The sequence below is a fragment of the Passer domesticus genome, chromosome 1 (assembly GCF_036417665.1).
Source record: "Passer domesticus isolate bPasDom1 chromosome 1, bPasDom1.hap1, whole genome shotgun sequence".
NCBI classification, from domain to species: Eukaryota; Metazoa; Chordata; class Aves; order Passeriformes; family Passeridae; genus Passer; species Passer domesticus.
The window spans coordinates 68356766-68368182 of record NC_087474.1 but is presented as its reverse complement, the minus strand read 5'-3'; positions in this window follow the sequence as shown (position 1 = coordinate 68368182).

Below are 11417 nucleotides of genomic sequence, written 5' to 3'. Positions count from 1 at the left end.
AGCCCTTTAATGAGGTACGGTAATTAAGCTCTGGCAAGCCCCCCTAGCCCCCTGTCAGCAGCTTCCCAGGCAAACAGCCATTGAATCCGGTGATTGACAAACCAGACACTGGACATGTACTGTAGCTGATGGGGAACAATGGGCTGGGGGGCCATGGTATCTGACATACCCGGCTGTTTCAGCCCCATCAAAGGGCCGGGCTCCTGGGGTGTCCATCTTTGCTGTCCTGAGGGGCTGGGGCTGCAGGTTTACCTGCCAGGCTCTCCTGGCTCCTCTCAAGGTGCCCATCCCAGCTGGGTGTGTGCCCTGTGTTCACTCCATGTGTGGCTGTGCAGGAGCAGGTTCTCTTCTTCAGCACTCATGTGTCACAGTGTTTGACTCATAAATCTTTTTAATTGTTAAAAGTCTTTAAGTATAGAATGAGATTCATTATCCATCGTGTTTACCAAAATGCTATTTAATAAGTTGGTTCCTTATTAACCCTGACAGAAAAGAAAACAGGGCCCTTTATCTCCAGCTGTTGGAGACAGATATGGGATTTCTCTAAACAGTTTTGCTCAACACATTGCAAAATGCATATGTTTAGCAGGTGTGGATTGACTGCTTACAGTCAAATTGCACACCTTTTCCTGCTGTTTCCTACCATAGATAAACAGTACCATGTTTGCAGAAACCATGTAAGAAGTATTTGTAAGGAAAAAAATTACACCAAGAAACAAGTGCAACACAAAAAGCCTAGAAGTCCTGGTTTCCACCACCCTGTAACAGTTGCTGCATGATCACTCCACAGCCCAGATGAGAAGGATTCATCTTTGTTTTAATTGATTGTAGCCATATGGATTGGCATTGTAAGGGAGTGCTTGATTTCCAGGCCAAGAGGTTAATTTCCTTCTGTATGTCATCAATTTTGTAACACATGCACGTGCATTACACTGTCCTCGTGGTCATTTGGAAACACAGGTAGTGAAGGCCTGTCTGCAGGCGTTGTAGAACGAACTGAAAAATTATTTGAAACATATGATGCCAACTTGCATTTAGAAAGCATTTACAGAGAGGTACTTTTCAGGGAAGAGATGGAAGAAAATGAATAATTAAACATTTCCTATCTCCTAAATAACACTGAAAATATGTGCAAATATGTATATAAGCAAACATTATCTGAATAAGCTGTTGGAGTAATTTGTCAAAATTGGCAATCTCCTCTTATTAAAATTGAAAGCTCAACACTCTTTCTTCCTTCCTGAACTTTTTTTCTTCAAGAAGCAGGGATAAATGCCAGTAGTACAATTAAAACACCAGCTAAATATGTACTTTGTTGGGCTTAACGATAGATTACAATGTGTGCATAATGACCCAGTCCTAGTAATATCATCTGATTTAGTAAGGAAATCAGAGTTTGCCATATGTTCACCAATAAGGTCTTAGAAATTCTTCTTCTTGTTCTTGATGTCTCAGCCAACTGCTAGTGAGGATGCTGTTTGGTCCTGAAATCATCTTGGTTTTGAGCACCAAGCGCATTAAAGTCATAAGCATGTGGCTCATTTTATCATGCCATCTCTAGGAATGAGCAGGGAGCTATTTAACAACCTACCACCTGCCTGCCCTGAACACCTTTACGCATGAAAATGTTCCAGTTGCAGGACTGTCTGAAAACGGATTTCCTGTTCATAGCCCAGAAAGGTATACACTGTGATTTTAGGGATATTTTAAAAGTTTAAAATTAATCTTGACATTTCCGCCTAAACGTATTAGCACCCAACTGGCAAAGACTATTTAGCTCAGATGACAAACCAGAGGCAACACCAAAACCCAAAACAAGAAAAAAAATCAAAACAGAGGGTAAAGCCAGACTCTACTGTGCCATTTAGCTGTGTATTTGCTACCTCTGTTACGGATTTATTATTTGTAGACTCATGAACTGTGTTCATTAATGAGTAATGTGTCTTTGCTGTGTATAAGCAAGCCAGAAAGTGACTTAAGGACTTGCTGTGTATCTGTAGCTACCAAGGATCATCACGCAGGCTACGGGTGTTCCATATAACTCAAACTGTGATTGTCGTCTCCTTTAGACCACCCCTTTTTCCTTACTATCTCTCCAATAATTTTTTTCACACCCATGGGCAGGTTAGAATCTGTTTTACCTCTTCAGGCAGACTGGACTTTGAGCTGCCACTTATTAAGTAACTGTCCTGCCCACCCTGGGCTCTCATTTTGAGCAGCAGGAATGGTGGGAGTTAGCATTGTTCCAGCTTAGCAATAAAGTACTCACATTGGAATATGAACTGTTGATCATGGGGTTTTTGACACCCAACACTGATGACACATATATTGAACCAATATTTTCACAGTTCCATCAATATTCTGGCAAGTAGGAGATTATTTTTTTCCTTATATTTTATATTAAATTATGTACAATTTTAATTAATTCAGGGGGTTAATTTTACATATTTAAACAATATATAATGAAATTCTCTTCTTCCTATTACTCCCTTTTTCTTGAATTCAGGTATTTCTTGAATTCACAAAGCAAAAAAAAATTTTTGGTAAATCCTGGTGCAATCCCATAGATATTAGTGGAGTTTTAGTAGCTTATTCCAACACTGAGTGTGTCCAGTATTTGCATATGTAAATCTCTTTATATATGTATAGCATTTCATAACAATTTATAGATCTGAACTTCTATCTAAAATGTTTAATCTAATACTTGTTGCAATTTAACAGTTCAAATGCCATGCTTAATTTGCTTTAGATGTAGAAATCTACCCTGCAAGGAAGGTACATTTAGATGGATTATAAATAAAAAATCCTTCATGACGAGGATAGTGAGACACTGGAAGATATTGCTCAGAGAAGTGGGTGCCTTATGCCTGGAAGTGTTCAAGGTGAGACTGAATGAAGCTTTGAATAAACTGATCTAATAAAAGATGTCCCTTCCATGGCAGAGGGTGTAGACTCGATGACCATTAAAAATTCCCTTCCAGCCAAAACCATTCTGTGATTTGTTCTGTGATTTAATGTCATGTAAAGTACAGACACTAAATAGTAGCAGTGTGTAGCAACAAAATTTTGTATTTAACTAAGGTACATCCTTGTTTCAGTATTAGAAGAAAACAGAGCTGGACATACCAAAGTCACCTTGAAAGTATCTTTCATCTGAACATTTCAGTTTTTTCCAGTTTGAAATTGCATCACTCATTCCAGAGCTATCAACATCATTTATTCCAGAGCTATCAACAAGCAAGGAGAGCATCCACTGGTCATTTCAGGACATTCCCCACCAATATAGTCATCTGAAATGATGAGCTAATTTTTCACAGATCTCTCAAATAGGTTGCAGACAACATGAAGATTCTAGTTAGAATTGAAGTAGAGTTAGCTGCTACAGCTTTTGGAGTCCCAAAGCCTTTCATGTCAGTGACCCAACCTTAATGCAGTAGCATAAGGTTGGGTGGACAGTTATTGCAGATACCCTCTTTATAAACCCCACTTCTTGGACTTCCTGAATATCCGTCACTGATAACCAGCAAAGGCAGGATATTTCAGACTGGGAATACAGTCAGTGTCTTTGTATGTTCCTTGAAATCTTATGATAAACTAAACCAGTCCAAATACACCTATTTAATATCATAAAACCAAGAGGCTTCTATTGAACACTCATGAAAACCAGTCACTTCAAGAGGTATTTTTAATGTGACTTTTAATTCCATGAGCATCTTAAACAAAATAAGTTAATTTCTTGATATTAACAAATGCAAACTGCTTAATTTATATATGCTTTTTGTTAAAAAGGAAAAACAAAGCTGAACTCTAAAATTACTGACCTTTAACACAGTACACAGGGAAGTGCTTTTCTAAAAAAAGGTGACAATGATGATAAGAACAACAATAATAATAATAACCTTTAAAATATTTTGTAGTCAGATACAGGGAAAAAGTTAAAACTAAGCCTGCCAAATCAAATCCTTCCAGTAAGCTGGACCTTCTTTTCAAGGCAGGCTATTGGATTTTTTTTGCGAGTCTTTACAGTTCCACACATCTAGACATTGTCTAAATTTAATGTATAACTTTATTAATAAATTAATAATTAATCTTAATACTATCCAATATTAATGCTTTACTGAGCTCTTCTTTCTCACATCTCTGTATTTTTCATCCAAATACCAGGACCTCTTCCTACTGATCATCATTCTCTCTCCTTTCCTATTCCTGATTACGAGGTTTACTTCAAAGGCCATGAGTTAAATTAAAAGGCTTTACTGTTAGATAAATGCTTTTATCTTTAGACCCATAGTCAGTTACCAGGAATTAATCATGAAGGTATGATAATGAAAGTACTATCCTTTCTTTGAAGATCTTGATAAATAAACCATATAGTGAAGAAACTGTATATTTCAGGATGAGGGGAAATGTCCAAAATTGTGCGAGAAGTATTAGGAAAATGTTGGTCACTGAAAGCGTGGTCAGTCATTGAAATGGGTGTTCCAGGGACATAGTGGAATCACCATCCCTGCAAGTGTTCAAAAATCATGTGGATGTCTTGGTGGGGGATCTGGCTTAATGGTGAACACAGCCGTGTTGTGTAAATGGTTGGCCCGGATTATTTTAGAGCCCTTTTCCAACCTTAATGATTCTGTGATTCTATGAAGAAAAGAGGAGCAAAGTAATGGGGATTTTTGATTATTATGGTGGTGATTCTGGGTTATTGTCCAGGTTTTGTAACAGGAGAACTGAAGAACCTGTTGCTTGTGGTACTGTCTTCCACCATAAGCAACAGCAGTGTGCCTATGGCACAACACGTCACACCAGGACCCTGAACTGAGACATGGCACGTGGCACAGAGGCACTGCCATAGAGGTCAGGAACCCCGCAGAATGAAATAAAGCAGGAACTTCTGCCTTAAAATTTAGACCAAATTTTTTAGTTGATTTGTACAGCCCAATAAACCTGGTACTTAGGCAACTTCTTTGCCCTTAATGGAAGTGCAACGTAGTGTAAAGATAACCATGCTGGCTTTAAACTGGCTAGAGAAGAAATTGCTACCAGCCTCACGAGGAATCAACATGGGCAAATTCATTGAGTATTTACCTTCCTTTAGATGCAGATGTGGCACAGCGTCATGCTGTTGCCACCCTGATTACTTTAATGATAAGAGCTGTCTAGGGCAGGAGCAGAGGCAGATAGCCCAGAAGGAAATATTGGCTGTTAAGGTATTTAGAGTAGAAACAAAGAAAATCTGCCAGGAGCCACTTGCTAACTTTCCTTAGGATTATAGGTACATGGAATTCTTGCCATGAAAAAAGGCTGAAAGATTTGGTACCTCTCCTTTCACTAAACCTATCCCTATCTCAACCACAAGCTGTCCTTTGATTCTGTCAGCACTCTGGCCTTGGAACAGCGCAGAACATATTTTCCCCCATCTTTTTTAAAGCTTGAGAACTGCTACAAAATTTGTTTTCCCTTGAAGTGATTACCAGGGAGCAGCTGGTTTTCCAAGTTGCCAAGCTATTGTCTTTAGAACTTGCATTTCTTGCTTGAGTTGACCCATACCATATCACGGCACTGTGTGTGCATTGACTGATGGAAAAATTCTATGGTAAAAATCTGTAATAGCCCAGATTAAAAGCACTTCCTTTTCAGTTTCTTATTTCATGAGTCCTCTATGTTGAAATGCTTCAAAAAGTCTGTTCTTCTTTTGGTGATTCACTGAAGTTGCTTTCTTGAAGGTAGGTTATTATAGAAATTATAATCAAAAAGTTGGTAATTGCTTTTTTGTTTTACAGGGACGACACTGAGTTTATCTTCCTCTGGCAGTGAAGTATTATTAAAAGTTCTTTGATTTCATTTTTTTCTTGCATTTTTAAAACTTTCAGTAAATGTTCAATCAAATAGTTTGCTGTCTGCTGAAAAAAGCATCTTGTCAAACTCAGTAAGGAAAGCCCTAAAGGTGAATGTGCTTTTTAAACTTGTTCACTACTGTGCTGCAGTTTTCATCGGTTTTTGAAGAGTTGACTGATGTCAGAGGGTCGGTCCTCATTTTCAAAACTTGATATCCTTCGCACAGACAGCTGTTTTAGCTAATGTAAAGTGATAGACAAATGTAAATTCCTCATGGGACGCTTGGCAGAGCCTTGTCAGTAGTAACCAGATAATCAGATTGTAAATTCACTGCACCTAGGGAGCACAAAAAGTCTCTTCAGACCCAACCATTTGTTTGCTGTTCCAAGGTATGTGTTCTGAGATCTTCGAGGGGATGTGCACAGTCTCTGCTTTTTTGCTCAAGTGGAGCTTTGCAGTGTGGGTGATGAAGAGTGTTATAGAAAAGACATTGAGAATGTGGCAGAGAATTTGGTAGAACTGTTGTGTCCAAAAATTTTCTCAACCTTCTTGGAAAGTAATTCAGAAGTTAATAAATTTCTTGTCCATCTGCCCTGAATTTCTCACTTATTGTTGTATCTGTGATGTTTTACAAATTCTGTATCCAGCTCTATAGGAGTTACTTCTCTCTCTCCCTCTCCCTCTCTTTTTTACTTCTAAGTCAGTAAACTATGATGTATGTGTCTCTCCCTGAATAACGTTATTATATGATGCTGCTGGAGCCCTGAATAGCTTGGCTGTGGACTGCTGAACTCTTTGAATGTAATTGTTTTAACACCATGAAATGAAGTAATGCATAAAATTGATAATAAACGGATATCTCTCTGCCTCTGCATGCAAATGAGCACTTAGCACCAGGGCACAGATGCCACCATTGTTTCCCCCCTTGAAAATGACAAAGTAAGTGAAAATATCTACCAAGAGCTTAGAAAGTACGGTAGCTGCATTTTCATTATATTTTAGAATTTCACAGAGTTGGGAAAGCAAACTCTCCTGCCAACACTCAGAAAGGGGCTGGATAATGCTTGCCTGTAGTACACTGGAACATACAGCGAAGCAAGGTTTCGTTGATTTTTTAGGAAGATAAAGAATATAGTTATTAGTGATTCTCTTTTACTTTCACATTTTTAATTTTACAATCTCATTTTTGTTTTTGAAATAAAGACTGTATTTTTTTTTTATCTCAGTTTCTTGCCTCCTCCTCCGCCTCCTCTAAAAAGTACAGCTAGAATCAATGTGTTATACCCATTAATCTGCAGTGCATATTAAACAGGCACATTTAGAATGCCTTGGGTCTGGCTGCAGCTTTGGATTTACCCTTTGTTTTCTAATTTATACTTTTAGTTAATAAATATATCCAGGAACTAAAATGATTACTTTGTTTTAGAAATGTTGTACAGGCTTGGTTTTTGTCTCCTTCTGCTTAACAAAAGGGTAGAAATCCATAAAAAAGGGTATTATTTTATAGATTAATCCTTCCATTTTCAAGCATTAGCTGTGTTGCTGTTAATTTCAAAAAGGGATCTTGCTTATGGAAAGAAGGTCTCAATTAGCTTGTCACATTTTTTACCTTTGCTCCTAGGTTAACAGTTTCAAGTTCCTCATTATGATTCAAAGATGTTCACAAGGCTTAAATAATAATAAATTATATTAATATTTGAAACCATCATAATTTTCATAGACGTTTCCTAAGAGTGCTAAATTAACTTTGCACTCCTCTTCTATCTCTATGAAAAAATGTATCAATTGAGTCAGAGTTGAAAGATTTGTTGAAGTCCAGACATATGACATTTGTTGACTCTGCCATATCTAAATGTCTGCCTCTGTTAATAGAGAACTGCTTCATCTTTCATTTTCCTTTTTTTTTTTTTATTTGGCACATTGCTTGATTTCTTGCTCCAATGCTTTGTAATTCTGTGCTTATCACTTACTTCCCTGTGTCTCCTACTCCCCATGTATCTCAGAAGCTCTCTACAGTTTGAAGCCTCATCTTTCATCAGTAAATTCTTATGTTAGTCCCCAGTCAACATGGACAGCACTTCCACCTCTTTGTGGGGTGTCCAAGGATGACTTTTTTAAAACATAGTTGATCTGAAAAGTCAAAATTATGCAAAAGTTTTATTTCATGTTAATTTAATTAAATCCAAGTGTAAGCCTTTACCAAAAAAGCCAGTTCCAGCACCTGGCTCTTATCTCTACCTGCATGTCCCAACTGTACCTATTGTTTTAGACCTGGCAATTGAGTGTCAAGCCAGCACACTGTTTATCTGACAGAACTCCCCTTTTGCATTTGGCACATTAGAGTTTCTGTGTCTGGTCATGAGCTGACCCGACTCACTTGAACTGTCACCATTGCCAAACCTCACGCAAGAGAAGTGACAGAAGAATGTAATCAGACCTGGTGCAGCGAGGGGCCACTCTTGTCCACAGCAGTCTGTCTTTTCATCAGGGTGACTAGTGTCATGTGGTACCTTTAATTCTCATTAGTTTGTGCTTTTCCTGTTTTGGTCTGCAGACTCTGCAAATGCTGTCAAACTCTTCAGCAATCTGTTCTTTCAGTTTGCTTCTTTCCTATATTTCAAATCAATGAAGTTTTATCTAAGGTGAGGGAGTTTTGTATTTTCTATCATTCCTTTCCACTCTTATACTTGGCACTGATATGGTTGTGTCAATTTATAAACTTTCCAAGTATTTTAACTGGCATTCTTAAAAATCATAATTTTTATTGTATGCATATCTGTTCTTCACTTTCTAATAATTAGAGACCATTTCATGGTCTCATCTACCTATTTCACCTTTCTTCTTAATATATGCAATCATTTCCCATCATTTCAAATCATCATTACAAGATGTTCACCTCCAGATGATTTCTCTTTATGAATCAACAAAATTGTCATCAATAGGGAAAAATTGTCTTATCCATTAACTCCTTTCCTGAAAGATGCGTTGGTAATTAAAATACCCTCCTTCCACTTAGGCCAGAGTCTTGGATTCCTCTGGTTGATATTTGCAAAAAGCTTTGTCCAGTGCTATATTCTCCATCCCAGCAGCACATGATTCTCCTTTGTAGTCACTGCCAACATACTTTCAGCAGCTCTCCCTGTCCACATCAGGGATAGCTTTTCCTTACTTTACCCTTCCTGAATTATAGTCTTCTATATTCATAGGCTGGCCATGAAAATAAAAACAACATTCTATTTTACTAACATTTCAATCCTCCGATTTATATCCGTTATTGTTGCACTAGCACACAGGCATCTGCTCAGTGGGAATGTCCACCCCTCCAATGTTTTGTTACCTTTGTTAGGATAAAGCTTGTCCTTGTGTTATTTAGGCCTCCTCAAGTGACTGCTTTACTTCAGCTTTTCGCACACATCCACAGTTTGATCCTCATTTGCAGTTTTCACCTGGTTAGCAAGTGATAAACAATAACATACCCATATTTACAAAGACTCAATGCTTGATGAAAAGTTTACAAACATGATGAAAGTGTTTCCCAGAAGTGCATATTTTCACTGAAAGATTATCTATATTCTGAAAAGTTTTTACCTAACAACGAATGGATATTTCCATTATTTCCCATTCACATTATTTCCCATTCAGATTATTTCCCATTCAGATTATTTCCCATTCAGATTATTTCCCATTCAGAAGTCTAAAAAAGTATTTAGTTGTCATGCTGGTTTTGATGTCCTTGGTTGAAACCTTATAACATTATTTTAAAAATTAGTTTTTAGTTTTGCCATATCATAAGCATTTCTATATATGTCATGTCCAATACAGTCCTCTCAATGCAGTGAGAAATTTGTCTAATAAGAAACCTGCAGAGAATCATAATTCTGGACCTAAAATTAGATCAGCTTCCACATCCTTTCAATACCAAGAATCACTGATCAAAAGAAAAAGAGGCAACTTATTAATAAGATGCTTTTAGTGTAGATCTATTAATGGAAAACCAGGATCAAGTGACAGGATAAGTGACAACAAAAGTTATTATATAGAAATTCTTTCAATGTCCCAACTTAAGCTTAAATACCAGTGATAGGAGAAAAAGAGAAACACAATATCTTCCAATAAGAAATTCAGAATATATACATAGTAAGCAGATATTAAAATAATTTGATGAAGTGTTTCAGTAATACACAAGTAACAAATCCCTGAGCCATACAAACCTCCTATCCTCTACGGTTCAGTGTGGTTAGGAGTCAACTCAGCTGATTTATGTTGCATCATAAAATCACGAGATGTTCTATGCATGACTTTGATATAGAACTCAGTGAAATGTGATACTTCTTTGAAATTCTGTTGCTTTCTCAAACTTGACGCTCAGTGTAGAGCTTTGGGACATAATGAAACCATCTGCACTAAAACAGAGAATAGTGTATATATACATATATATGTATCTATATATATATACACATGTATTCTGCTCCTTCCCATCCCACCCACCTGCTCAGAAAATATATTGTCTATTGAAAGTGAAACTATTGCTCTATAAGCCAATCTGGACAGCTTCACAAATAATGGTCTAGGAGTCTATCCAAATACTAGTTAAATCAGGAGGCTGTTTCTCTTCTTTCTCAGTGCACAGGTTTGGATTTTATGGAGAATCTTCTCAAATGATCAGCCTTGGCTTTAACCTAGAAAGAGTATAACCAGTTCTGATAAAAAAAGAACAGAATGATTTCAAGCTCATATCACAACTGAGGAGTGATTAAGGTAAAAAGAGGACTGTTTGTCTTTATGTTATTTTTCAAATATACATATTTTCAAGCCGTTGTTTGCAAAGTGGCACCAAATTGTTGCCTGAATTAAAGCTGTTGCAACAGCTTTATCATATATCTTCATCAATATAGAAGTAAAGAATAATATATATTTGACAAAGTTCAAGTTTTGCAACTTTTCCATTGAGTATTTACATAGCATTCAATGATGTAGCTTTGTTTCATTATCAGCTTCAGAATAAGATACATTCTTCTTTTAACCTTCTCACTGGCATTGTTCAGTTCTTCCTTAGAGATTATATTTCATAAACAAATACTGTTGGTAGCCAATGTACTTATATGCCATCAGTAATAATCCTTCCTTTGTCTGACTTGGGCGGATATTTATTTTGGGATTTATCTTTGGGTTCCCTTTTACTTTCCTTGCACACAATACCAAGCATAAGGGGCTTCCAACTCTGCAAAACTATAAATTAAGAACTCATCCTCAGCTATTTCACCTTGTAAAAAGTAACTCAATTTTAAAGAATTATGATTTCTTTCAGTGTGACAGAATCTTGGATTCAGAAGTATTAAGGTGTTAAGATCTGTTCTCAGGCATACAAAATCCCATGCTCAGTTTGTAAGTATGTACATTGAAGGGTTCAGAAGCTGAGGCGTGTTATGAGCTCTGCTGGCCTTTACTGCCATACTGCAAAAGCAAGTAGAAGGCTGAAAAATAAAGTATGTGCTCCATCTTTATTCCCTGTGAGCTCTTGACTTGGAAGCCTAATCAAACCTATATATTCAGAAAGAGTAAAAAACTGAGATGAAAAGGTA